The following is a 26,019-nucleotide window of genomic DNA, read 5'->3' as shown; positions in this document are numbered from 1 at the left end:
GAGGAGGAGGAGAATGAGAAGGAGGAGGAGAACGAGAAGGAGGAGGAGGAGAAGGAGAAGGAGGAGGAGAAGAAGGAGGAGGAGGAGGAGAAGAAGGAGGAGGAAGAGAAGAAGATGGAGAAGGAGAAGAAGAAGGAGGAGGAGAAGGAGGAGGAGAAGGAGCAGGAGAAGGAGGAGGAGAGAAGGAGAAGGAGGAGGAGGAGAAGGAGGAGAACAAGAATGAGGAGGAGGAGGAGGAGGAGGAGAAGGAGGAGGAGGAGGAAAAGGAGAAGGAGGAAAAGGAGAAGGTGAAGAAGGAGAAGGAGAAGAAGAAGAAGGAGAAGGAGAAGGAGGAGGAAGAAGAGAAGGAGGAGGAGAAGGAGGAGGAGGAGAAAGGGAAGAAAGGATGAGGAGCAGGAGGAGAGAAGGAGAAGAAGAAGAAGGAGGAGAAGGAGGAGGAGAAGGAGGAGGAGAGAATGAGAAGGAGGAGGAGGAAGAGAAGGAGGAGGAGGAGGAAGAGGAGAAGGTGGAGAAGGAGAAGAAGAAGAAGGAGGAGAAGGAGGAGGAGAAGGAGGAGGAGGAGAGAATGAGAAGGAGGAGGAGGAGAACAAGAAGGAGAAGGAGGAGAACAAGAAGGAGGAGAAGGAGGAGAAGAAGGAGGAGGAGAAGGAGCAGGAGGAGGAGAAGGAGAAGGTGAAGAAGGAGAAGAAGAAGAAGGAGAAGGAGGAGGAAGAGAAGGAGGAGGAGAAGGAGGAGGAGGAGAAGGAGGAGGGAGGAGGAGGAGAAGGAGGAGGAGGAGAAGGAGGAGGTGGAGAAAGGGAAGAAAGGATGAGGAGCAGGAGGAGAGAAGGAGGAAAAGGAGAAGGAGATGGAGGAACAGAAGGAGAAGGGGAGGAGGAAAAGAAGCGAGAGGAGAAGGAGGAGGAGAAGGAGAAGGAGAGGGAGTGAGGGTACTCCTGGGTGTACTGGGAACTGTAGGCTAAAGCACCAAGGCATGCAGTACCCTAAATTTCATGCAAATGATTTGCTGCTTGCTGGAGAATAACAAATACTTCATGTGTACTTGGCCTGCAGTAGGTGTCCACTGTATCTATGGGTGCTTGAAATGCGCTATCCCTTCTGCTTTTCGTAACAGGGCTCTAAGCCGGGTGCTGCAGTGTCCTCGGTCTTATGATGAGGAACTGGAGAGGCCTGAGGCTGCTAACTGCACAGGACCGTGCACTATGAGCCAGTGGACCCAGCCGACCAGAGGCGGAGCAGAGCCGGGGAGCAGAGCCCCGTGCCGCAGGTGCAGCTGCAGGGCGCATGAGTGAGCCACAGGCGTTGGAAAGCTCACTCTTCTCACGGACGCCCTGGTTTCTTTGCTGCAGAAAGCGCTAGGCGGATTCCATGAGGGAATTCCTGGGCTTTCTTGATCCTCATTTCTGGAGGGGAACAGTTCTCAAGCTGATGAGTTTCATTTCAGCAGTTTCGGTGGAATACTTCAGGCGGAAAGTGCGTATGATGTTCTAATTCTCACTGAACATAATATGCAAGACAGTGTTCTCATATTCCTCGTTCTGGGAGTGGAACCGATACCCACTAAATTTAGCTCTCCACAGTAGACCTGCTCTCATGGTGCGCTCATCGCAGGTTCCAAGTGGAATGTTGCTTTCCAACTGCAGTTCTGGGACCAAGACTGAGGATGCGCGCTGTAGCCTCAAGACGCAGAAGACAGGACCGTGGAAGTGTTCTTGCTTGCACATGTGCTCCATCTCTCCTGAAGGAAGACAGGCGGCCCTTGAGGCATATTTCAGCACTTTGCTTTGACGTGACTTCTGCTGCGTGTCTCAGGCTAACGATCTCCAACAGAACCATCTGAGCGATCTCAATGGAATCTGGTCAGTTGCACGTTGGCCATGGTGGCCAGCTCTATGCCCTGATCAAGGTGGACCAGACGTGCAGGAAATGCGGCTTAGATTAGTGATAAGCACTTAGAGGACCCTTCCTGGAAGTAGGCCCCTCCTCCATTCCTTGGAGGAGGATGACTCTTCTCCACCACCTTAGCTCCTCACAGGTTGTCTTCTGCCCCCCTTTGATTAAAAATAGATACAGGATGCAATATCACATATGGCCAGTAGGTGCCACCACCAACCACATGATATAAAATTTGACTCCTACAGATAAGTGAATTCTTTCATTTCTTGTTTATATGAATATGTAATGTAAGGCAATGCATCATCTTACAAACCTCTGCTTCATACAGCTACAACAAGGATTATGATTAAGTTAGATTCAAACCTCTCCCTTTGGAGGATAGAGAATTTGTGTTTGAATGGGGTGAAGGCAGAGCGGAAAAGATAGCAGGAAGGCAGAAAGTCAGTTGCCTCCTGGGCACCCAGGGTGAGGGAGACGGACAGGTCTTGGGCTGTGTGGGTGGAGCAGGCTGGGAACTGTACGTAGTGAAAACTTGTCTTCTGCAGGAAGAGACGTGATGTTGGGAGGGACACGGGTAAGGTAGGTGTGAGTCCTCGATTTAGTGTGAACACGGGAGATCGGTAAGTCGGCAAATGCCTATGGATTCATGGAAGTTCGTGCCCAAGAGGTGACCTTCAAGCCAACCTGAGAGGGACTGATGGACGGAGAAGGTAAGGCGGAGCATGTGCAGACCCAGCCACCTCCGTAAGAAGAGACCCAGAGGCCGGTGCTGGTGCTGAGCAACATGAGCTTCCCCAGGATAGAAGATGGGGAAGGAAGTGTCCTGGACATGGGAAAGTGTGAAGCATCACATAGGAGGATCATTAGTTGGGAAATTTCTTACAGGACAGACAGAGATGTCTGGCGTGACCCTAACACGGGAGCTGGGAGCTGCTGGTGCGCCAAGGATGACTGGAAAACAGCGTGCCGTAGGTCCCGGAGGAGGACGGCTGAGGACCCTGTGCCACCTGCCTGGTAGTCCAGCAGAGAAGGGCAAGTGAGTGCGGCTCGGCGGGCTGTGGCAGGGTCCTTAGCGGAAATACCTTTGCCTCGGTTTGGGGAGACCGGAAACAGCGTGATCATGAAGAGGGCTGAGGCCCAGAGCTAAAAGTGCAGAATATTCTGAGTGCCTAATTCAGGAAGCAGAGCACATCTTTAGCTAGAATAAAGAAGAACAGAGCTAGACGCCAGTTCTCCTGGAGATGGAGGAAGGGGCAGCAAATTTAAGCTCCCAAACCCAAGAAGCCTCCCAATATTTCCTTGGGCAACCCTGTGGGCAGTCGGAGATGTTAGGCTGCTGACCTAGGAAACAGGTTTAGAGCTCACATCAATCATCCATGTTGTGCACATGAATAACCCCTTTCACCCATATGAAGTTTTACAAAACATGTGTGAGTTTACATTGAACAGCTAGAGCTATATTTTCTTTTGTGTGGAGAGTGGATTTCCTTGGATTTGGGGCAGGGGTATTTTGTTCAACATCTACTAAATCCCTCCAGGGTGGCAGATGCAGTGAGGGGCTCTGAACCCGAGGATCTGCTCAGGAAAATACTCACCGACCAGCCCTGCCACCTGCCGCCTGCAGGGTCCACAGAGAGCTGATTGCTTTGGCCTGACATCAGCTTTCTATGTATGGATTGTTTCATAATAATCTATGAGTACAAGCAAGGAAATCCACTGTATTTTTGAGAATTCCTTAAGAGCCTTCTCTCCTGCAGAATCCTAAGGATTCCAAGTAGAATGTGAAAAAGGAGTGAAGAGGCCTCCACCTTAAAAGGAGTTGGTTCCTTAGATACACATCAAGCACACACTCCCACTGTGAGGAAAGTCCAACGCTGGAGTGGCAACTTCTGATTTTAAACACCGATACTGTAAGACTACTTTAGAAATGGGGTTATTTGAATTGTTAATTGTAAATTGATTCAGGCATTCATTTACCTTGTGGTATTAGATAGGTTAATTAACTACCATGACTCATTTCTCAAATTATAACATGAAGATTAATTTTCCTTACCTTCTGCCTCGAAGATATTAATTAATGCATTGCGCCTAACCATTTCCACATCCCGTGAACATTTATACGTGCAACAGAGCAGCATCTTGCTGCCTGGCTCCACCTGGCTTGGCTTGGATTGTTATCACAAGCTGGTGGCAAAGATTTGTCCAATTTTTCTTTAAGTGCTATTCCACAGGACCAGCTCTCTTGAATAAGGCAGACAGGTAACATGAATCATGCATATGCTAATTGTAATAAATAATGAAAATATTTAGACACGGCGAGGTTTGAACTTGAACTTTATGAATAAATTTTGATTAGTATGCAGTACAAGCTGTATACTCCGCTTTTGTTCTTACTCTTAAAAGGCAGTCATTACTAAATGATGCTTTGAAATTTTACAGAAATTTTACAGGTGTTCGCACTTCCCTGCTTCTAGGTTTCTATCTTGGAGCAAGGAATGCAGGCAGTCTAGGCTTCCAAATTAATGTGTCTACACAGGGCCCCTGGCTCCTGTTGGGAATCTATGGTGAAGACAGCCCACTGTCAGAGTTCAGCGAGCAGGGAAAGGTGGCATCTGCAGCCCAGCAGAGGTGGGTGACGCCATCTCAGATTCTCCTGCACACTGCTGGATGGAGCCCTTGCCAGGGAAATCAGCCGCACTGTGTGTTGGGAGAAGTTCCCCAGCAGCATGGAGAGCATTGCTTTTTCCTTCTTTCTTTCAGTTAAGACTCCTCCTGCACTGCCGCCCTGCATTTCCAATATGAAATTAAGTAGAGCTCATGAACACGAAGAGCTAGGAAAAGATCACACAGGAGATGGGGCCCTCGGACAGAGAGGAGTGTTAATTACTGAGGCCTTCAATAGGCAATCTCATGTGCAATGGATCCAAATGATTTTGTGTCCACAGTGAAAGACAGCGACTGAAACTTCCTCCGGGATGCTCTGCCGGGCACTGCGCTGAGGGGAGGCACAGCCTGTGTCCTTCCTCTGACCCCACAGCTAACGGCAGGGAGGCGGAGGGGGAGGCGGGGGGGGGGGAGAAGGTGCATGGTGGCTTCTCCCTGAGGACAATTACTGGGAATTAGTGAACGTGCGCAAACGACAGTTTCAAAGCCAGCCTCCTGCCTGTGTCTTTGGGGTACACTCCGAGGCCCCCGGAGGACGCCTGGCACTGTGCATAGCAAGCCTTCTCCTCTTCCCTAGGCGGGTAACAGGTGTCACAACTTTTGCTGCATGGGAAGCCACAGCAAACCTAATGGGAAAACTAACAGGAAATTCTTCTCCCTTCCTCACCATGTCACAGATAGAACACCTGTTCTTCCTGTAGATCTTAGCAACTTGTCAAGTACCTGGAACTTCTTCACCTTTAAAGCTTCTCTTCGCCATATTGAATGGTCAGCATGCCCTCCCACCCCGGGCACTGGGAGCACCACCAAGTCAATAAGCACCGCCGAGGGAGACAGTTGCCCTGAAAGCCACCGCGGCTCCTGAGCGGCTGAAGGAAGGGCGTACATGTGCTGTGTATTCACTGAGTGAAGGGATGGTTCACCGCCTGGGCAGGAAGGAGTTGAAAGTCACAGGCTTCCTCACACCACTCAGAGAGGTATGCATTAGTGTGCGGAATTTTCCATTTCATACTTTAAGATCTCAGTTTAATTGTAGGTAATAAGCGATAGTTTTGGAAAACAAACCTGCACAAACCCTAGGTCCTAGGAAAACGAAACAGCTCAGAGGAGGGAACAGAGAAGAGGAGATCAGCCTGATGGAGGCTCATCCAGCGAAGAAGGGGGAGAGCCTCACTCACCTGTGCAGAGCCAAGCACTTCACGCTACCTCAGCCTCCCCACCCTGGAGATGGGGCTCATACTCTGGTGTGCTCATAAGTAACCCGTGCAGTCCCTGTGCACACGGGAGCCTTTCCGAGCATCACTGACACCATCTGAGATACGAAAACACAGTATGCTATAAAGAAATTCATACCTATATCGCCTAGCATGGCCCGCATGCTAACGGTGAAAACCAACTTAGAAAGGACAGACTGACACCAAACACGGTGCTCGTTGGTTTTGAATGGCTCCCTGGATCCAGAGTGAATTTCCCTCCCTGGGGCCAGAGACACAGACGGCATCGGAAGTGTCCACATGAAGGGATTTCAGCAAGACAGCTCATACCTGAGTGCTGGGCTCAACAAACCTGACTGCAAATCTGAACCACCCCATTAGCTGTGGTCAACTTCACAAGATATTTAACTTCTCTGAGCCCCAGTTTTTTTCTTATATAACACTGGGATAGTAAATTTTAATTGCGTTGTTATTGTAAGAACTTAATTAAAAAATAAAAGACTGAATAGTGTTCAGAACATGATGGAGTCATTTAAAATATTTCCACTGGGGGTATAGCTCAGCAGGATAGTGCCTGCCTGTGAGCACAATGTCCTGAGTTCGATTCCTGGTACCAGAAAAAAAAAATTCCCTCCTATAGAGCCCAGTTAGGGAGAAAGCTGTATTTTATCCAGTTACAAATCAGTGATTCTCCAGCAACAAGGTTACAAGCATCTTAAATACAAGGATCTAAACTTTTTATCTATGTGACCATGTCCGTAGCACGGAGCAAGTGCCAAACTCATTGAATCAGTCAGCGAGCGATGCTAAATGCCCTGACACAGTCACACGGAAGGAGGTGTATTCACAGTTACACACTCATCACTAAAATGTTGAACAGTTGCCAGTGTTATGAGTTTCACCGATAGACCTAAAAAAGCTCACGAACACAAGGTAAATACACGTGCATAGATGAGCAGTGCTGTACCATGAACAGACTTTATTTCTGCCCCAACTCATGGCAACTGGCATCCATTTAAACATTATCTTTATCTACTCATGTTAATTATGTGAAAGCTAATTGATCCCTTGCTAGTACACTGAATACATATTAATCTGAATTAATAACTCATTAGTTTAAGATTACATTCAGTTTAAAAGACATATGGAATATAGCACAGTATGTTATAAAGAAATATCGTAAATATATCGAAAGAAAACTTGGAAAGACACACTTAGATTATCAAAAGAGTGCTGCGGTACTCTCTGTGTGATGATTCCACAGATCTATTTATTATTATCTGTCCGTTCGTGGAGGAGAAAGCCTTTGACGGTGTTTCCCTTGTATGCACTTGGCGTTCTCTTTCTTCACTAGCAACTGAAATGCTCAAAGGCCAAAGAGTTCATGTGCCAGAATTCTTCACAGGTAAGCTGTGTAAAGAACTATTATTCATCACGACACTACCAAAATACTGTCTACTGAGTGTGCGATTCTTCCCATCTCTGTTACTGCAAATAAGATAGAAATTTAGGTCCTGAGGTGTGAATCAAAAGTTGAATCAACTTGCCTAGACTGATAAGCGGCTTTTCCTCTTTAAGGAAGTTTTCAGGGAGTTCCCTGGCTTCATCTTGTCACCTTGAACACTTCCCCTTTAATTCCTCCCCTGGTGAGTAGAGCAGCTTTGGCAAAGACTCATGCTTGGTGCTGAAACAGCATTTCACAAAGCAGCCTCGGCACCTTTACTCCTGAACACAGACGTGAGTGGTAGTTTCTCTTTCTTGCAAAAGCTACTACTGTGTACTGCCCCTGTATGATTCTAGTAACGAGAGGAGAGAGGAAGGGTGGTGTTTCCCTTGGCCAGTGCAGCTCCTGATCACTGATTAGTGTATCATTTCCTTAAGCTTTCCCAAAAGTATTGAAAACATAATCACAATCGTTTTCTGCTTTGGAACCACTACAGTCTGGAGACCCAAGCTTTGAAGCGCAGGGGCTCCAGACAGTGGGGACCACGCTTTTCCAGCCTTTTCTCTTCTACATTATTACAAGTCCTCAGCACACGTTAGGAGCTGACTGCATGCTGGACCAGTGAGTGGAGAGAAGGGGAAGTGCTGGGCCAATCATTAGAGCATAAGGAACGTGCCGTGCACTCACAAAAGTTCAACTGCAAGTCTCTAAACGTTACACTGAGACACAAGTCATACAAGAGACTGGAGATGCTAAGATGCCACAACCAAAACAAGGAAAATCTTAACTATGAGCTGAAAATAACTATCATTTGCCTACTGTTCCAGTTGACCCTTTCAAGAGGTTGATAAAAATGTGCTTACAGAATAAAGGGTATTATTGTCTTGATGGCATTTGTCTTTCCCCCACTGGATTGTGAAACCCCAGAGGAAATGCTGAACCCTGAGGAGCCTAGACTTGAGAGATGAGCTTTTACTCAACACGTGAGATTCCTGGAGAGTACTTGTGCGCCTCACTCCACCTTGGACCTGTGGGAAGGGGAAGACACTGCCTGGGTCTGCTTGGAACTTGCAGGATTATGGAAAAGTGAGCCACAGAGGTATGAAAGGACTTGCAGTGGAAAGGGGTTACCAGCTATGAAGAAGTGGTTTTAATTTAACTTAAAGTAAAATATAAAATGTCATATATAGACTCTATTATATATAGACAGTATTGTATATAGTCACTTCCTCCTCTCTTCACTTTCTGATCCAGCATGCAGTCAGCTCCTAACGTGTGCTGAAGACTTGTAATAATGTAGAAGAGAAAAGGCTGGAAAAGCGTGGTCCCTACTGTCTGGAGCCCCTGCGCTTCAAAGCTTGGGTCTCTGGACTGTAGTGGTTCCAAAGCAGAAAATGATTGTGATTATGTTTTCAATACTTTTGGAAAAGCTTGAGGAAATGATACACTAATGAGTGATCAGGAGCTGCACTGGCCAAGGGAAACACCACACTTCCTCTCCCCTCTCGTTACTAGAATCATACAGGGGCAGCACACAGAAGTTGCTTTTGCAAGAAAGAGAAACTACCACTCACGTCTGTGTGCGAAGTGCTTTGTGAAATGCTCTTTCTTCATCAGGGTTACTCCTTCCTGAGTAAGGAACTGAGGGCATGAGTGAAGGCAAAGGTGATTTTAACAGGTATGCGAGACTTCCAAATGGATTGCGTTTTGGACATCCACTGGAAAAATATCTCCCAGAGTTCAATAATAGACATTTTATATCTTACTTTAGGTTAAATTAAAACCACTTCTTAATAGAGTCTTATTTCCTTTTGCAGTCTGTAAAACTTCAAATGCAAACACTACTTTAATGACTTCTTATCTTCTGAAATACTTTTTCTTAACCTTTCATGTCTTGCCAGACACAACTGAGAAAAACAAGATTCCCTACAGAGGACACTGAGCGTCTAGTCTGGTTACCACAGGAGATGACAGGAGGGAAGCCACACTCAGCTCGGGGCTCCGGGTCTGTACTGCGGGGAATCGACCATCTGAAAGCAAAGCCACGTCCGTGTTTTGCTCAGGTAGTCAGCAGAATCTGTCTTGCCCAGGTTTACTAATAAGGGTTAAAGGACAGAACTAAAGATTTGTAAAACACCTTATAGATACCTAACACTATCCTATGCTTTCACCCATTGATAATTATTTATTTTTGATGATAATATTAAAAAGGAGACTTTACAATTGCATTATCCATAACTGTAGTGGAATTTCTAAAGATTTAAGGGCCTTTCTGAAAGCAGAAAAATTGAAAAACTGCTAACTCAAAGCTTTTTGTGAGGCATAAACTCTTACCAGTACAACAATAAAAATGTGGAGCTAAAGTGAAGCTTACAAAGTAGGCTGTTAGAGCTGGAAAAATGCAAAGGAAACAGATCCCGAGCCTAAGTGACAGCTTTTGAGTTTTGCCTTTGAGTTTAAAGGTGGCTGAGCACCATCCTAGGTCTTCATACACTACTTTAGAATCCACTAGCAAGTTAGAACAGGGCGATGACAATTTAACCTCCTACCTTCACTCCTGACCTCATTCATCAGGGACAAGAGCTGAGAGTCACAGAAGGTCATGAACATGCTGAGCTTGCACCATGAGTCTGGTGCTACCACACGGAAGACGGACAGAGAAGGCAAGTTCCTGCCCATTGTCCTTCTAAGTATTACGGTGAGGCCATGGTAACAAAAATCGGTTCATGCCTGATGCCCAGTACATTACACCTACTACTAGAGACTCACTTCTGAGGTTTAGAAGTCAACTGCATATTAAAATTATGACTTTAGCAAAATGAATACCTCAAAGATTCTTGTTCTCATGTTTTCACGTAATCTTCCTTTACCAGTGCTTTTTGAGAGACTGGAACAAAAATATACCAAGAGGAGAAGCAGAGTCGTCCTTCAAATCCCCCGCTTCTATAACTCTTCATCTTTGCCTTCATCAGGGACAGTTCACAGGAGCTGCCCATCTGCACGACCCCTGCTGACTGTCCCACCACTGTCCCATTCTCTGTGGCCCCTGGGGACCTCTGCCTGTACCTTCTGAGGACAGTGGCCTTGTGTACCACATCGTGTAGTTACTTAGGCCCATGTTTTATCCATCCCTCTGAGATACAGTATTCTGTCTTCATAGAGCCTAGTACAGTGGTCTGAACGTATGTATAAAATGTTTCTGATATCTGTTGAAAGAACAAAGTGATAAAATATAAGATAGGAACAGAGAAGCACTGGAGACGTGACACTTGCATCTAGCGCCAACTGTGATTCGACGAAGCCTCAGCACGCCTCCCACATCCAGCCATCTGCTGGGTGGGTGCAGAAGCGGAAGCTCCAAGCCAAAGTGGAGGGAGCAGCTCCCTGGGCCAGGTGCCATCTCCCGGCCAGCGGGGGTGATGGTCCCGCGCTGCCTCTGAGTAGGGAGACCTTAGCGGCAAGCAGGACCATGCTCACTACATGCATGTTACATGCTTCACTTTCCATCCATGAGATAAAAATTAGTTCATAGAGTGCTTAACTAACATATGGCATTGGGTTGGTATATACATTCTATTTTTCAACCAAATATGAATCATGATCTACTATAGATAGCAGCAGGAGGTGGAGGAGATGTTAACTGTAGCCACCTGGTAATTTCAAGTAATACCCAAAGGTTACATTTCCTCCTAAAATAGCTCTTTGGGACTTATGTTTGTGTTTACCCAACCCTCCCCAGGCATTGGTGCATGGGCCTTTGTTTGAATCTTTTTTTTTTTTTCTTTTGTAAAAGATCATGAAATGGCCTCATACCCTTCCCAAAGGAAATTAACAGATCTGAATACGGCTGCTACTCCTTTCACCCACTCTTTATTTTCAATTCTTATTTACTCAGCATAATGTCATCTTTTTGCTCATAATAGCCTCAATCAGCACTCCTCCCTGCTTCAAGGTCAGGGCTGCCGGCTGAGCAGGCCTTGCAATTCAGTAAGTGGCCATAAGAGGGGCAGAATTCAATGGACCAGGATCGCCCTTCCTGTAACTCCACTTAACAAGCCTCCCTTATAAGCAGCCCTACTGAAGACACCTTTTTAGTGACAACCAACAATAGAATGTATTCGTTCTAATTCTGGACTCTAGAGAAACAATCACAGTTGTAGATTATTACTACTATTTAAAGACTGCCTTGGTGGTAGGCTAATCACTGTGCCCAATGAATCCACTAACAAAAGTGTTTTGATGTATGGAATTAAAAGCAGCCTTCAGAACTTGAGAGTGCTGAGAGTTATGAGGGATGCATATACAATACATGCATCAGTGGGGTTTTATTTCACTTTGTGATTCTCAAGTTGATCTATGTCGACTTGGAAATTGCTACACGCAATGACTAAATAACTAGCATCCATGACTAGTTTAAGCATTAATTAATTTTATTTAGGCAGGGGCGGTAGATTTGCATACAAATAGGAGACTTAGGGATAGCATTCAGAAATAAGCAAGTTAACTCTCAGCTCTGGTAAAATCAAGGCTGTGTCTGCACACGGGGGTTGTCCGCTGCCAGGTAGGACCTGTCCGGGTCACTTTGCACACTGAAGCTGCCCGTCTCCTTAGGGCCCTGCCCTTTCCCGGAGCAGAGACCCTAAGGTGCTAGCATCACCCACACAACTAAAGCAGAGTCTCAAGACTTGTTTGACAATGGCAGCTTATTGAGACTGACACAAATGGAATCCTCCTGTTTACCCTGCACAGTCAAATGGACTTTATTCTTTATTTTTTTTTTTTTAAGTAGCATGGAGCCTTGCCATAACCCGATCCTAGAACATTTTCCTCATCCCCAAAAGGCAGTCCTGAGCCTGGGTGCTCACCAGTCTCCTCCGCCCCTTGCAGCCTCACTGACCAGTAACCCCTTCCTTCCCTCTGGGCGGACCCCCCCTCCGTACTTTATCTCTCGCTGAGATCTAACTTGTGTGCCGCTCCGTAGGTCTTAAATCTAGCTTTTTTCTTAGGTCAGCCCTTTGTTCCTCCCGTGATATTGCTATTTTCCCCTCACTGAGGATACTATAAATTGTGTTCTCCAATCTATAGCTGCCAGAGTCATTCCTCTCCTGGTGAATAAGATTGTGTCACTCGTCTTCTCAAATGTTTGCAAGGCCTGTCACTGCTTCCAGCACACAGACAAACGCCCTCATAAAACACGCGGTGTCTGTGGTAAGGCCCGCCTTCCCCACGCCACTTCAGCCGTGCCCCGACGCCATGAGTCCCACTGCCCTTCCTCCCTTCCGTCTGCAGAGTCTTTCCCCAGCACGCTCTCTGCCCTCTCACCATCTGCATGCTGCTTGTCCTGTTCGAGTGGAACTCCAGAGTCTGCACAAGTGCATCCACTCACGCCAGAGTCCAGCTCCGGATCCAACATGCCGAGGATGCAGACCATGCTCCCCACCCAACACACCTGCCGTTATTTCATATTCCAGACTTGGTTCTTCTTCTGTTCTGACAGCTACTGGATGGCAAGCTCCTACCTTATGTGCAAGGATGTGAAAAGGTCCTTGCAGTTGGCATCCGTTTAATAAATAATCCTTAAATAAACATATAAATGGAACCTAGTAATAGGTCCTGACATTTGTCCGCCCATTGGGCCCCCCCAATCTATTTCCCTACTTTATGAACCATAATACTTTATCACAGCTATACATTGAGAAAGATCATCTGATGTACAGTATGTGTATAATTGTGAAAATATATGTCTATCCAAGCAAAACGTGAAGCTTGACATTTCAGGCTTTACAAGTACAGTGGTCCCTTCCTCTGAAAGCAGCTTGAATCTATCAGTACACCGCCAACATCCAAACACATGAGAGAAAGGAGTCAAAGTTCTTGACTTTGTGCTCATGGAATTAGGATATCCTTTAGGTGTTTCTCTATGGTGAGTATAGGGCTTTGTGTCTTCCAAGGAGAATAGAAGAAATGGCACAGGTGAGTGGTGTAAAGCAGAAGGCAAATGGGCACCTGGTCTTCCTGGGCATCACCTGCAGCTCTCTGAGCAGTGGTCCTGGAGAGGAAACAAAGGACAAGTCCTCGAGGTGTCCCAATGAGGAGGCGGGGGGAACAGCAGGCGGCAGAGGTGACCTGAGCACAGTGAATGATAGCTGGGAAGGCTGAGGTCCAGAGATGCTGGGCACCTTGATTGTTGAGACTACACCGGCCTCTGTCAGAGCCATGCTTCTTTCTCTGGAGGAGACAGGAAACTACCAGAGGGCTTTACATGGAGGAGTGATGGTCTAAGTCTCCCTCATCCTGCAAAGAACCTCTGCAGATCTTCAGTAGACAGGAACTGCGTGTGAAGGACAGAGACAAGGTGGCAGAAAATAGGAAGAAGATAGTTCAAAGTCTACATGATGGATCAGGGCGGCGCGCACCAGGAGTGTGGTAGAGGGAGGAAAAACTGCTGGATCATGGATATCTTAAGGTTAAAAGTAACAATAAACGTGAAGGGTTGGAGGTGAAATTTTGGAGAAAAACAAAAACCAACAACCATTTCAAGTTTTTGCATTTACACCTGGAATTGCCATTTACTGCTACAAGAGACCGTGGGAAAGAACTGCTTAGGAATTGGGCCGGAGATGGGAATCAGACGGGCAGATGACAAAGTGAAGACGGTGCCTGAATCCATGAGATCTGGGATAATATCAGGGGTTTAAGGCCGCCAGGGAAGGGCCTGTAAGACAGCCGAGACTGACCCGGGGCCGAGGTGGGCAGAGGTCAGGAACGTGAGGGGCGGCTAGCAAGGCTGGGGCCCCTCTGTTGCTGGACAAGTGGGAGGGAGACCCCCAGAGAGGACATCCACAAAGCGGAGCAGAACACAGAAGCAGGGAACAACCAAGCATCCCAGAGACCACGCAAACAAGGCCTGATCGTCCACACTTGGGCTTGTGACTGTGAGGTCCCTGGTGAAGGTTGGCGGACACCATTTGAATGAGTCCCAAAGCAGGCAAGGGTCAGAAGATGAAATCATATGGGGGCTGGGGATTTAGCTCAACGGCACAGCGCCTGTCTGGCAAGCGCAAGGTCGTGAGTTCAATTCCCGATATGGGGAGAAAAAAAAAAAAAAAACAGAAGATGAAATCATAATCAATGGGTTCAAACAGCTCAACCCAATCACTCGTTACACACACGGAAAAGGCCTTCATTCCTCGCCTCCTCGGTCTTGTCTTCTCTCCAAAGGGAGGAGAAGCATGATCTTGGGGCGTGTTTTGAGAAGTCTCTGCGAAGACACATTAAAAATAGAACAGGACATGATCTGTAACTTCCCGGCGAGTGGGAGAGTCGTCAGGTCGGCAGCACGGTCACAGGGGAGTCTCCTCTCGTGTTTGTGATCCTGCCGCAGCCGGTGAGGAGAAGGGCGATCCTCTTACAGGCGCGACTTGGGACGCAGTGTACAAGCAGACGCTGGAACATTAGTTCTTAAATCCTATCCATGTTCTAGTAACATTCAGTTCTCTGCTGAATATTTCAGACGGAAGGGTAACGCATTTCTGTTTTTATCTCAGCGTCTCATTCTTGCAGTTTTTCGCAACATCTTTGCTCGGACACTTCTGGCTCTCACAGAAACCACACGCTCCCACCCACCTCCACCCAGGACCCGCAGGCCTTCTCCTTTGGATCGAAACACGTGCATGTTTCAAACTGGGTTAATTGACAGACAAGCCTTTGATTAAACATGGTGGTTAATTTGGTAACTATAATCAACATGACATATATTTTTTATGTGTGTTGTTTTGTATATTTCTGTTCCTTGGTATAAATTTGAATAGAATATGTACATTCTTTAGGAAAAGAAATGAAATTATGTGCATATAATCTTTGATTTTAAGGCTGGGGATATAGCTCAGTGGCATGAACATCTGCCTGGCAAGTGCAAGGTCCTGAGTTCAATTCCTGGTATCACCAAAAAAAAAAAAAAGGAAAGAAATTTGTCAAAAACTTCACTGGGCATGGTGGCACACACTGGGGAGGCTGAGGCAAGAGGATTGCTGTGAGTTCAAGAGGGCAACAAAGTGAGCTCAAGGCCAGCCTGAACTGCATAGTGAGCCCTGTTTCAAATCAAAAAAAAAAAAAAAAAAAAAAGAAAAAATCTTTGATTTTAAACTGCCTTTCTAAAATAGTAAAAATTAAAGGAAAGAACAAAGGAAATGTTACTTTTCTCCATAAGAAGAGTTATACTGGATCCAGCACACATATATGTTAGGTGATCTTATCATGTTTTTATAAGTAGCATTTTTATTTCCTGGGCCATGAATACCTTCTGTTGCCATGTTACATATATCATGTTACATTAACATACATAAATGATGTTGTACTTGCAGGTTTTAGTTTCCATGTTTATACTGATATTTTTAATAAAATGTGTCAGTTATGTGGATGTATCCCGAGTGACAGGCATGTGCACACAAAACAGACCAAGCTGCAAGGTGCTGCTGAGGAACCCAAATTGATAAACCTACCATTTTAAGAAGCGCGCATACACACATCTGCAAAACACGCATGGGTACAGTCTGGAGCTAAAAAGTTATGATGTCAAACTAGTGAGTTTAATATAAATAAAATAGTGATTTAAAATGTATTTATCTTTCAACTATTTCAAGTATGTTTCTTCTTTACTATACTACCTATAAATCTGCATTGTAAATGTAAATGATTAGAAACAATGCCAAGGAAATATAAGACATGAATTAATTTCTACTTATATTTTTACAGATATGATTTTAATGGCAAAGTTATTGTTATAATTGCATTTTGCCAAAGTTAATACTGGTCATTATGCTGACATTTTCTTTATTAGCTTTATTAACTTAAGAAAGTTATTCAGTAGACACCCACGAGAAGGTATGAGAGGTCCTAGAAATTTGGGGTAAATAAAGGACTCTAGGGGCTGGGGATTTAGCTCAGCGGCAAAAGCGCCTGCCTGGCAAGAGCAAGGTCGTGAGTTCGGTTCCCGGTACCGGAGGAAAAACCAAAAAAAAAAAAAAGGACTCTACATGATTAAAGGAAACTGTCTAGTGGAAAAAAACCAGTGAACAAGTGTTAAGTGAAAAATGAAGATAAATTTCATACATCAGCTGAAACAAAGTTTGTCCTCTGTATTTTCAGTTCATATATTTAAAAGAATAGCGTGTGAGCTTAAGTGGCACACGATTTCTCTTCTATAAGCCCGAGATGTAAATAAGGAGCGAAATAAGATGTAGTAGGAAACAGGGAGCTGGGTGTTTTGCAGAGGAGTTTTGCAAGAGATGGAAGAGGGCAGGAGGCTGAGAGAGTTCTGACGTGTTTTGCGTAGATACCGACTTCTTAGGGCGAGTGTTATCACAGTGCGCAGCAAACGTGCACTCACACAAAAATAGTAATAGGAAGAGAACTGGCCGCAGACGCTGTCCCCTGCGGACTCACCCACGCTCAGGCACACCCTGGCACGACTGTCCTACCCCTGTCGGAGGCGAGGGCATGGCACCAGGGCCGGAGCAGTGGGCACGACCGCCACCAAAGAGACTTGGAAACCACAGGCCTAGAGCAGCAGCTTGCGAGCCTGACAGGAGATCAAGCCGAGCCCTGCACCCAGAACAATCTTCACCACGAGAACTCGCCCAGCCAGCACCTGATCCGCTCTTCTGGCGCCAGGCAGGTGGGAGCCCCTGGACCCAGGATGGAAGAAGGTCTAAAGAGATGGCGGCCGTGGACTGGCTGCTCTGCCTCTTGTTCTTCAGTGACTTTTTCCTTGTAGGATGTAGCTTCTGTTTCTCCTTCAATGTACCGTTGTCTCCTTGGCCACTACTTTTCTTTTTTGTTTTTTATTTTTGCTTAATAAATGCTAATCTTTCACATTCACTAATTGCTCCATCCACTCCTTTGAACAAGACTTTGGAAAACATTGCTGGTCACTGCCACGCCTCATAACAATACTGTAATAGTTTTCTGAAAATGTTACCTGAACATCAGTCAATAATTATCTGTGTGTCTGGGTATATCCATATCATAAAGTTATATACGTAATTTTTATAATTTATCCTGATATTTTAAAACCCCCAAATTCTTAATATTTTCCCCAAACTCTCTAATTTTTGTCTCATTTAAAAAAAAAAAAAAAAACACTGAAATGATTCTCACATATTGGGACGAGCCCCTTCTTAAGCAAATTAAAATACATGCAGTTACACAACATTTCCAATTTAGTGACCTTATAATATGCATATCCCTTGTTCTAAATAAGAGAGAAATCTTACTATGACTCTTGTCATTTACTTCATTAAAATCAGTAAATAAGATCAGTTATTTCCTTTTCTTTATGTCCTGTCAAGTTTGAGTGAGAAATACATTTTCAGCTCCTGTTCTGAAAAGCAGCGTACAGTGCGCCGGTGCTGCAGGGCCATCGGGTGGGGATTGTCCAGGGCAGCGCACTCCTTCCATCCTCCACGCGACGGCACCGCCCGCCTCCTGGATATCCAAGTGCGGCGCCTTGGGATCCCGGGCCTCCTCTGAGGCTGGACAGCACGGGCTATCTCGCTGTGGTCCCCTTTGCACTGCGGCGCCTGCGCACTTCCTTACTACCCAGGAGGTCCCTTCTCCCCTAACCAAACCCGACATGAAGCTACGTATTTCACAGTTCTTGAAAATTTCCACAATGTATCAATCGCTCGTCATTTTCACGCATTTCAGGACAGAGTTTTCCATTTAACTTTAACTAAATTCAGTTATGAGATGGAGCGAGAAGTCACTGCGAAGAGCTTTACTCTCCCTGGGCCGATAATTAGAAAATTCTTTTTAAAAATTTATTTCTGTGAGCGCATATTTACACAGGGAATCCTTGAGCTGTAACCTAACAGCCAGAACTAAATTTAAACCCCTGCTATTATGTCATACTAAGCCGCTCCCATCGGACGCGTTAATGCTTCCAGGCCCGTGTGAACCCTCAGTAGCTGTAGTCCAGCTGCACCGCTGTTCGGCAGCCACAGCTCCTCCCTGCTAACCCGAGGCTACGACATCAGCTTAGGAGCACGTGGCTGCCATGTCACTTCGCTGGAAAATTTTCTGCACAAATTCAATTTACCAGGCTTTCTCAAAATTCGCACAGAGTCGCCCCCATCTCTTGATTCTTGGCCCTACTGCAAATAGTGCAAATAGAGTGTATGTTCCCAGGAATCTATCGGCGTCCCCAGAGATCTCTTCCCAAACTGACAAAATCAGAGAATAACAACCACTGTCTTTGAAAGGAAACCTCCTGTGGATAACACTTTCCTAATTGTTTCTCTAAGGAAATATTGATAAAAAGTGTTTGCTCTATGCTTTTTCTTTTCTTCAAGATGCATTTCACCATCTACCTCATGCTAGACATTTTTGCTACCCATAATAAGGAGGTACTATAAATCCTTTTCACAGCCAAAGACAAGGGGCCCAGAAAAGCCAGGCTGTTTACTCCACACCACATAATCTGTAAATGGTTCAGTCAGACTCTGAACTGAAGCTCCAGTCAGAGTTCCAATCTCCTCTTTCCTTTAGATTTCTAAAGAAATAAATAAAAGTAAGAATAAAGTTTCTGCCATCTTCCAGTTCACATTCAACTTAATTACTACACATAGAATAGTTGAAAAGCAGAAAGTATATGTTGAATCATTACTTGTTGTGCTCTGCTTGTGAGCCGGTTATCGGTATAGAACTCCTGTCCTCGGTGACCTTCTCCGCTCTGGTATGCAGCATTGCTGAGCAACACAGACATTTTAAAGGCAGAGTTTGTCCCTGATCCATGGTTCTCAGAAAACTTTAGTTGCTTTTCTTTTTATAGACTCAAAATAAACCAACCACAAAATAATGTTTCACTTGGAATTAAGACAAAGAATATGGCATTTGTGACACTAACTGGATATGTGCCATTTATTTTTATCCTCGATTAATCTTTGGTCTCTTGAAAATTTTTGGTGTTCCTCCCTAATCATTTGCCCTGCCATGAAAGCTGAAAATCCGATATGGTTAAATACTATGCAGATTGATAACCACTCCCTCCTCATCAATTTGCTTCCAGAAAATGAACTGCATCACTGTTTATATCTTGTCATCCAAAAGCACTTGATTAACTTCTGTCCAATAATGCTTAATTATATGAAAGGCTTTGCTAATATGCAGAACCTAAATATATCTTGAGTAAAGGGAGACGTTCAAGTTAGATACCATTATTTATAGCAGTTATCTGAGGCCAACACTGGCGTCCAAGCCAAACTCTCATTTAAAATTCTTTACTTTTGCAATAAGCAAATTGCAAGCGATAGTCCCACAGTAGCCTAGCTTGGCTTTCACATAGATGCTGTACTTGGTATTGGCTTGCACTTAACTCTGTGATGTTGATCTGAAAGCTTGGAAGTAGAATGATGATGCCCAGGAAGGTGTGTGTTGAGATCCTCTGAGTTATGTGAATGTCCATTCTCAAGTAAAGTGCCACACAAGTGATCTACGTACCTTGTGTTTCAATAGCTTAGGACCGTGCGCTATTGATCACTGCAACGGGCACATGCATCCGACGTAGGACGGCAAAATCTACTGGCTGCAAATGCCTGGTTTTTATTAGAATAGTGCAGGATGCATGCAGTGACATCAAGTAGAATTCTGCAGCTAAGACATTACTGCACATATACACACATGCATACAATCGCATGGGGGCTGCTCTGGGGATTTACAAGTCCTTCAAGACAGTTTCCAAGGCTGCTAAATGTGCAACCAGGTCTGCAATCACCACTTGCCTCTTCCTGCTTTTCTTGCCTGACCCAAAAGGTACTGACAAGGGCTGCACCAGGGGCTTCCTGTGAAACTGTTGGAGCTTCCTCATCTGCCAGCTGGGCAAATAAACTAATACACAGACAGCACTTAGAAAAGCACCAGTCATACCGTAGAGGTGAGTGCTATCTGTATTAACTCGGTGCTACTGTTAGCACTGTCATTACTCTTAGTACTACTATTTAAAAGCTTATCCTTTTCATTAACCTAAATTTAAGGATGATTTTAAAAATCTACTTACATCTAAAAAGGATGGCTTAAAATCTACTTATTTTCAAAACTACTTCCTACTTACTTCTAAAACCAATGAGAGTTCTCACTGGGGAAGGGAAACGCCACAGTGTGTTGTACTGGCTGGAGGTGCGGGATCGGGCACTACTTAGAACTAGACCTAAAGCTACCAGCTGTCACATTTTAGCTGTGTAACCTGGATTTCTTCTTATCATCATTATTTTTTGCTGTTTGTATAGATATTTAAGGAAATTAGGACAACATTTTCTCTAACTTCTACCTTTATCGTGCCTTCACAATTAATGAAGCAATCACAGAGTCTACAGAAAAAAATAAAAATGAAAATGCACCTATTTGTCTTTATCTACCATATATTATAATCTCTGTTAATTCATCAAATGTTGTCTTTTTTAATGAAAATAAATCAATGCAGGATTCTGGAATCCTAAAGGGCAAGGGTGATTTATTATATTTCGGTGCATGTTTCATGTCACTTAACAACGTGGTTCAGACGACAGTCACGGGAAATACCTGTCTGGGTATGGGACTTAGTTTGCGTGCCCCCCCATTTACACAGCAAGTCTCCATCCCCGTGGGAGTTTCCAGAGTCCCCTGCCTGCCAGGCGGCACAGCGCGCAGAGCAGGGGCGCACGTTCCAGCCCACTCTGCGTCAGGAGGGAAGATCCGCAGCACCCAGCCGAGGGAAGAGAGATGCAGCAGAGGGGGCCGCAAAGGCAGGGTGGGTCACCACAAGGACTTCACCTGCGAGACGGCCCCATGCAGGCTGGGCGTCGAGGAAGGACGGCGGTGCCCCCGCGTGCTCCTCGCTCTCACATGAGTGCAGTGGCCCTGAGCTCCAGGTGTCGTCTCCCGGCCATTTGGGGCAGCAGTGAGGGACCCAGGGGCCACGAACCCCAGGCCTGCAGCCTCAGCCCACTCCAGAGTGCCGAGCAGAGCCAGAGACTCTCGGTGCCTCAGATCTGACCTGACCTCTGCTCATCTCCGAGGATCTGGGACCAGCAACAGCTAGTAGGCAGACAGGTGCAGCTGGATCAGCAGGAGGTGTGTGTGTGAGTTAACACATGAGTGTCATCTCGTCTCCATGTATGCATGTGATATATATATATATGTGATCTCTGTGTATATAAATGTATGGTATGTATATTGTGTGGCATGTGCACATATGTATATGTGTATATGGCATGCATATCTGTGGTTTGTATGTATGTTTGGCATGTATATCTTTGATGTATGAGTGGTAGCACTGTGTTCTATGTATATGTATGGTGTGTGTAGTGTTCACATTCTGTATGTGTGTATCTTCTGTATGTGCATTGCATGTGGCATGCATGTGTTTCTCAGGCATGTGTGTATATGTGGTATGTATATAAGTGGTGCATAGTTACATGCCATCCATGTGCATGGCATGTGTGCATGACATGCAGTGGAGTCTGTGTTTATGTATGTGATGTGCACATGTGTTGCATATGTCATATGTGTGTGTGCTGTGTATGTACATATTGTGGTGTATGTGTATGGTGTATATTTGTGATGTGCATGTGTGTGGTGTGCAGAGTGTGGTATGCATGTGGCATGGATGTGTGTGACATGCGTGGCTGTAGGTGTGGGAGCGCAGGTATGTGGGGCATGTGTTTGATGTGAATGCCTCAGACACACGTACGCACAGTGCTGACAGCGGAAAGAATGCGGCACACTCAGAAGGAAATCAAGTGCAGACGGAGCTCTGGGCTCTGGGCAAGGCTCCCTCCCCGCGGGAGCCTTCCTGGCAGCACATGGGGGCACAGCCGATCTTCCTTGATGCCCAGTCTGGGCGTGGTGGCACATGACCATAACCCCATAACTGTGGAGGCTGAGGCAGGAGGGTTGCAGTGAATTCAAGACCAGCCTGGGCTGTATAAGAGAGTTCAAGACCAGCCTGCATTACATAGTGAGACCCTATCTCAACACACACACACACACACACACACACACACACACAAAGCCATAGCTTAATTGGCCATATGCTTGGTAAAAGCTTGCTGTCTAAAATCTTAAATTATTTCCCAAAAGGTAGCACTTTGAAGTATTTACCAACTTGTTTATTATAAGCTTCAGCATTTATTGATAGAAAACGGAAAAGAAGATAAGAGAGATTTGCTGTGGAGTAGCTCATTTTAACATGCACAGTAGCTGGCAGTAGCCTTGCTTATTTTTTAATTATATGTGAATTCTTAATGCCGTGTATATAAACATATGATATGAATATAGACACACTCTGCCTAGTATACCATTAAGTATACTCAAGAGGCGTGCTGAGATTTGGGATCTGGACAGACTGCTTGTAATTTTGCAGTGCATTTCAGTAGACACAGGTACAGGGTTCCACAGCTTTCCTTTTCTTCTTTTACCTCCTTCTTTGCACTTTCTTCTTTACTCCTCTCATCCCCTTGCCCTGTCCTCTCTTTTGGAGGCTTCCTGGGATTTAGAAGTCGGCGCACGTCTGACGTCCTTCCTCCCCCACTGAGCCTGGCGCATGCTCTGCCTACCGATCACAAGGAGTCGCCTTTCTCTCCACTGGCAGTGGCACCTTAGGCACCAGGACTGAATAAGCGTGTGCGCTGTGAATGAGTGGACGTTATACCTAAGTCTGGCACACACAAGCTCCTCGACTGTCACTCTGAACGCAGGATTTGGCTGTGGAATGTGAGACAGTCACCTCACATTTTGGAATAGATGAGTGTCCTATTTCCTTCTTCCGAAGCCATTCTTTCTCAAGAATGAACTATTAAACATAGGTTTTATTTTAAATTTGAATGAAAGTCCAAAGCAAGTTGGATCCCTTTGGAGGCACAGCCTCTGCCTAGAGCCCCTCAATGACATGAAGCATTGGCATTTGTCTAGCGCCATCTACTGCCCAAGTCAAGTTGGAACAGGTCTCTCCTCCCCATGATTCTGAAGCGGCATGATCTGCATCGCAGCTTAAACTGTTTGCAACAAAATATAATTGGGGAAAAAAGGAGAAAAGTTAGACAAAACACATCTGTAAAAGCTAAGTTATTAAAACAGAGCTGCGAAACTGAGATAAACATCCTCACCTACACACAAATTCATACAACCAAGCATACCCTTAGAGGTTAGAGGCCTCGAGGAAATTGCCATGTGTCTTCCCAGACAAACACTAGCACGACCTTAAATAACATAGGGAAGTCATTCAGTATCCTCCGGGCAGCTCAAATAATATTCTTCATTAGTATGTGTTACTATTTTCCACATTTTCTTCCAAGTAGGATTGTTATTACTCTAATAACCATTCCTCTAACAATAAAAAGGTAGAATTTCAGAAAAAAGAAAAACAAATATACCCATTGAGATTGCTTAGCATGGAGCCTGACGAGTATAATAACAGAAGTACGGAAAGCCCTGCTCGCTCTGAACAATAGCAAAATTAGGGAACAGAAACGGTTGCTGATCTGCTCCCCTGCTGGGTAATAACACAATTTAACTAAATATGTAGGCCACTTCTGGAGCTCAGGCTTCCACTCGAATATTTTTATGATATAATTCCACCCTCCAAGACAAGATAATTCCCACGTTGCAATCATCACTTCTTCAAAAGAGGGCTGCATCCATGAAAAATGCAACTGCTTTAGAATCTTTGAAATGATTGTGCAAGAATGCACAGATCTTTGAATCCCAGAACATATTGTGAAAAAATACAAATGGCCTGCTTTTGTAAAGGTCCACATTTCGCACAGAAAGAGGACCTTTCATAAACTTTATGGTTCAAGTTTGAATTAAATTTCTCTAGTGCTTTAGAGCATTTGTTAACATTTAAAGTCAGTATATTTCAATGTTCCAGGTTTTTATTATTATAATATCCTTTTGTAAACTTACCAAACCCACTGACAATTGGTTATTTAGAAAAAGAACAGTGAAATATCTTGTATTTCCAGCATGCTGATATTTGTATGATTCCTCTCTGTGCTAATTTCTAACACAACAATTGTGACCCGTTTCCTGTGTGTGGGCTGCACCAGTTTCTGTGTGGGGTCATCTTCCAGCTTTATGGGAATGTTTTATTCATCTCTTTGGACCTAAATTAGTTCAAGTAACAGAAGCTAAGCACATGAGGCTACTGGCAGTATTCAAGGAAATAACGGGTAAAATGGCAAAGAACTCATTAAAGTGAAGCTGTTCACTTTCTCTTAATTCACAGAGAGAGAGAGAGACAGAATACATTATATAAGCTCATGATGGATTTTTAAAATAAAATATATATTAATATAATGAAAAGATCAAAAAGTTTCTCACCAAGTAAGTCATTCATTTTGAGATTAATTCTAACAGTTCTGTTTGGAGTTCGCCATCTGGACTTCTACAGGATTGAAGCTTTCTTTCCTCCTCTGCACCTTTCTAAGGACGCGCGTGACGCCCGGGGTGCCTGCAGAGAATGCCCCTGGAGAAGAGTGGCATACGCTGAAAGCAAAACCAGAGCTCCGCACAGAAAGGTCTCGAGTGGGGCCAGTCTTTGGACGTGGGTAAGAAGTGAGATGTATCCGCTAACATCACATGTAATGAGTGTTGAAATAATTACGAGTGCTTGGCGTTTCTGCTCACCTAAGAGACTGGAGGAAAGAGCAGTAAGTGGGGCCATCCGGAATCACTTAAATACCTTTTGCAGGAGCCTGGCTATTTGTTGCCAGTATGAAAGGGCCTGGTCTTTTTATGAAAGGCATGGTCCTAGTGATTCAGTGCCTCAGATCAAATGACTGACAGACCTATTCTCCTTGTCTTCAAGTAACAATGTGAAAGCAAACATTTTTCAACATAAAAACAAGGAACATGACCAAGGAAGTCACCATCCTGTGTGGCTGGACCGGAGCCCCTGAGTGGAGGTGTGCTACGTGCTACCTGCGCAGGCCGGAGCTCATGGTCCGGCTCAGAACACTTGTTGCCCGGACCCCTCGGTGTACACAGAGCCCATGAACTCCGAGGTTAACACACCCTGCAGAAAGCTACCACTACCTACCTGCTATTCTTATTGTACTATGCTTTACTTTTCTTCAAAAGGAGATTCTAAAAAAAGTATTGGACACAGCAGTTTACTTTGGAGGGGATGCCAAGAAGATACTCAGAGGAAGAGGCAAGGTGATACAAGGAAAGAACAGGAAGGTTGGGGAAGGGAGATTGGGGTGCATTAGCACTACGGGGCCACACGCTCTGAGGCAGGTCTGAGACCCCAGCTCACTGCTCCTGGGGATGCTGGGAAAACGGCCTCAAAGCTGAGAAGCGGCACCTCCAATGCCGCCGAAGACCATGTAATCAAATCCCCCTTCTGTGGTGTTAACAATTGGCTGTATGCAAAATGTCCTGTCTTTTGGGGAAAGGGAGGTAGCAATGGAACGGTTTGGAGCCATTACTTCTTGAAACGCTTATTCCACCAACCTTGAACATGTTTCTGACGAAATCTATTAAAAGATGGTTGAAGAAATGCTCAAGGATACAAAGCATGATTTTCCTTATGTTAGTGATGCTACTAGCAGCATTGCCGCAGGGACTCTCCTCCTTGGTGTGAGGTCCCACGCTCTCCACTCCGCCCAGTTTTAAGTTTGCCCCTCATCCAGCAGTGGCTTTCATACGAGAAACAACCCACGCTCCAGGACGCGCTGGTTTTCAGGTCACACCTTGCACTGCACAGCCCAGAGAGACCAACACTTCAGTTAGTAGTCAGAGGAGAGATTCTAGTCCCGTCACAGA

Source organism: Chinchilla lanigera, unplaced genomic scaffold, assembly GCF_000276665.1.
Source record: "Chinchilla lanigera isolate Chin_1 unplaced genomic scaffold, ChiLan1.0 scaffold00002, whole genome shotgun sequence".
In the NCBI taxonomy this organism is placed as follows: Eukaryota; Metazoa; Chordata; class Mammalia; order Rodentia; family Chinchillidae; genus Chinchilla; species Chinchilla lanigera.
The sequence above is the reverse complement of the archived record's forward strand: the minus strand, read 5'-3'. Positions refer to the sequence as shown.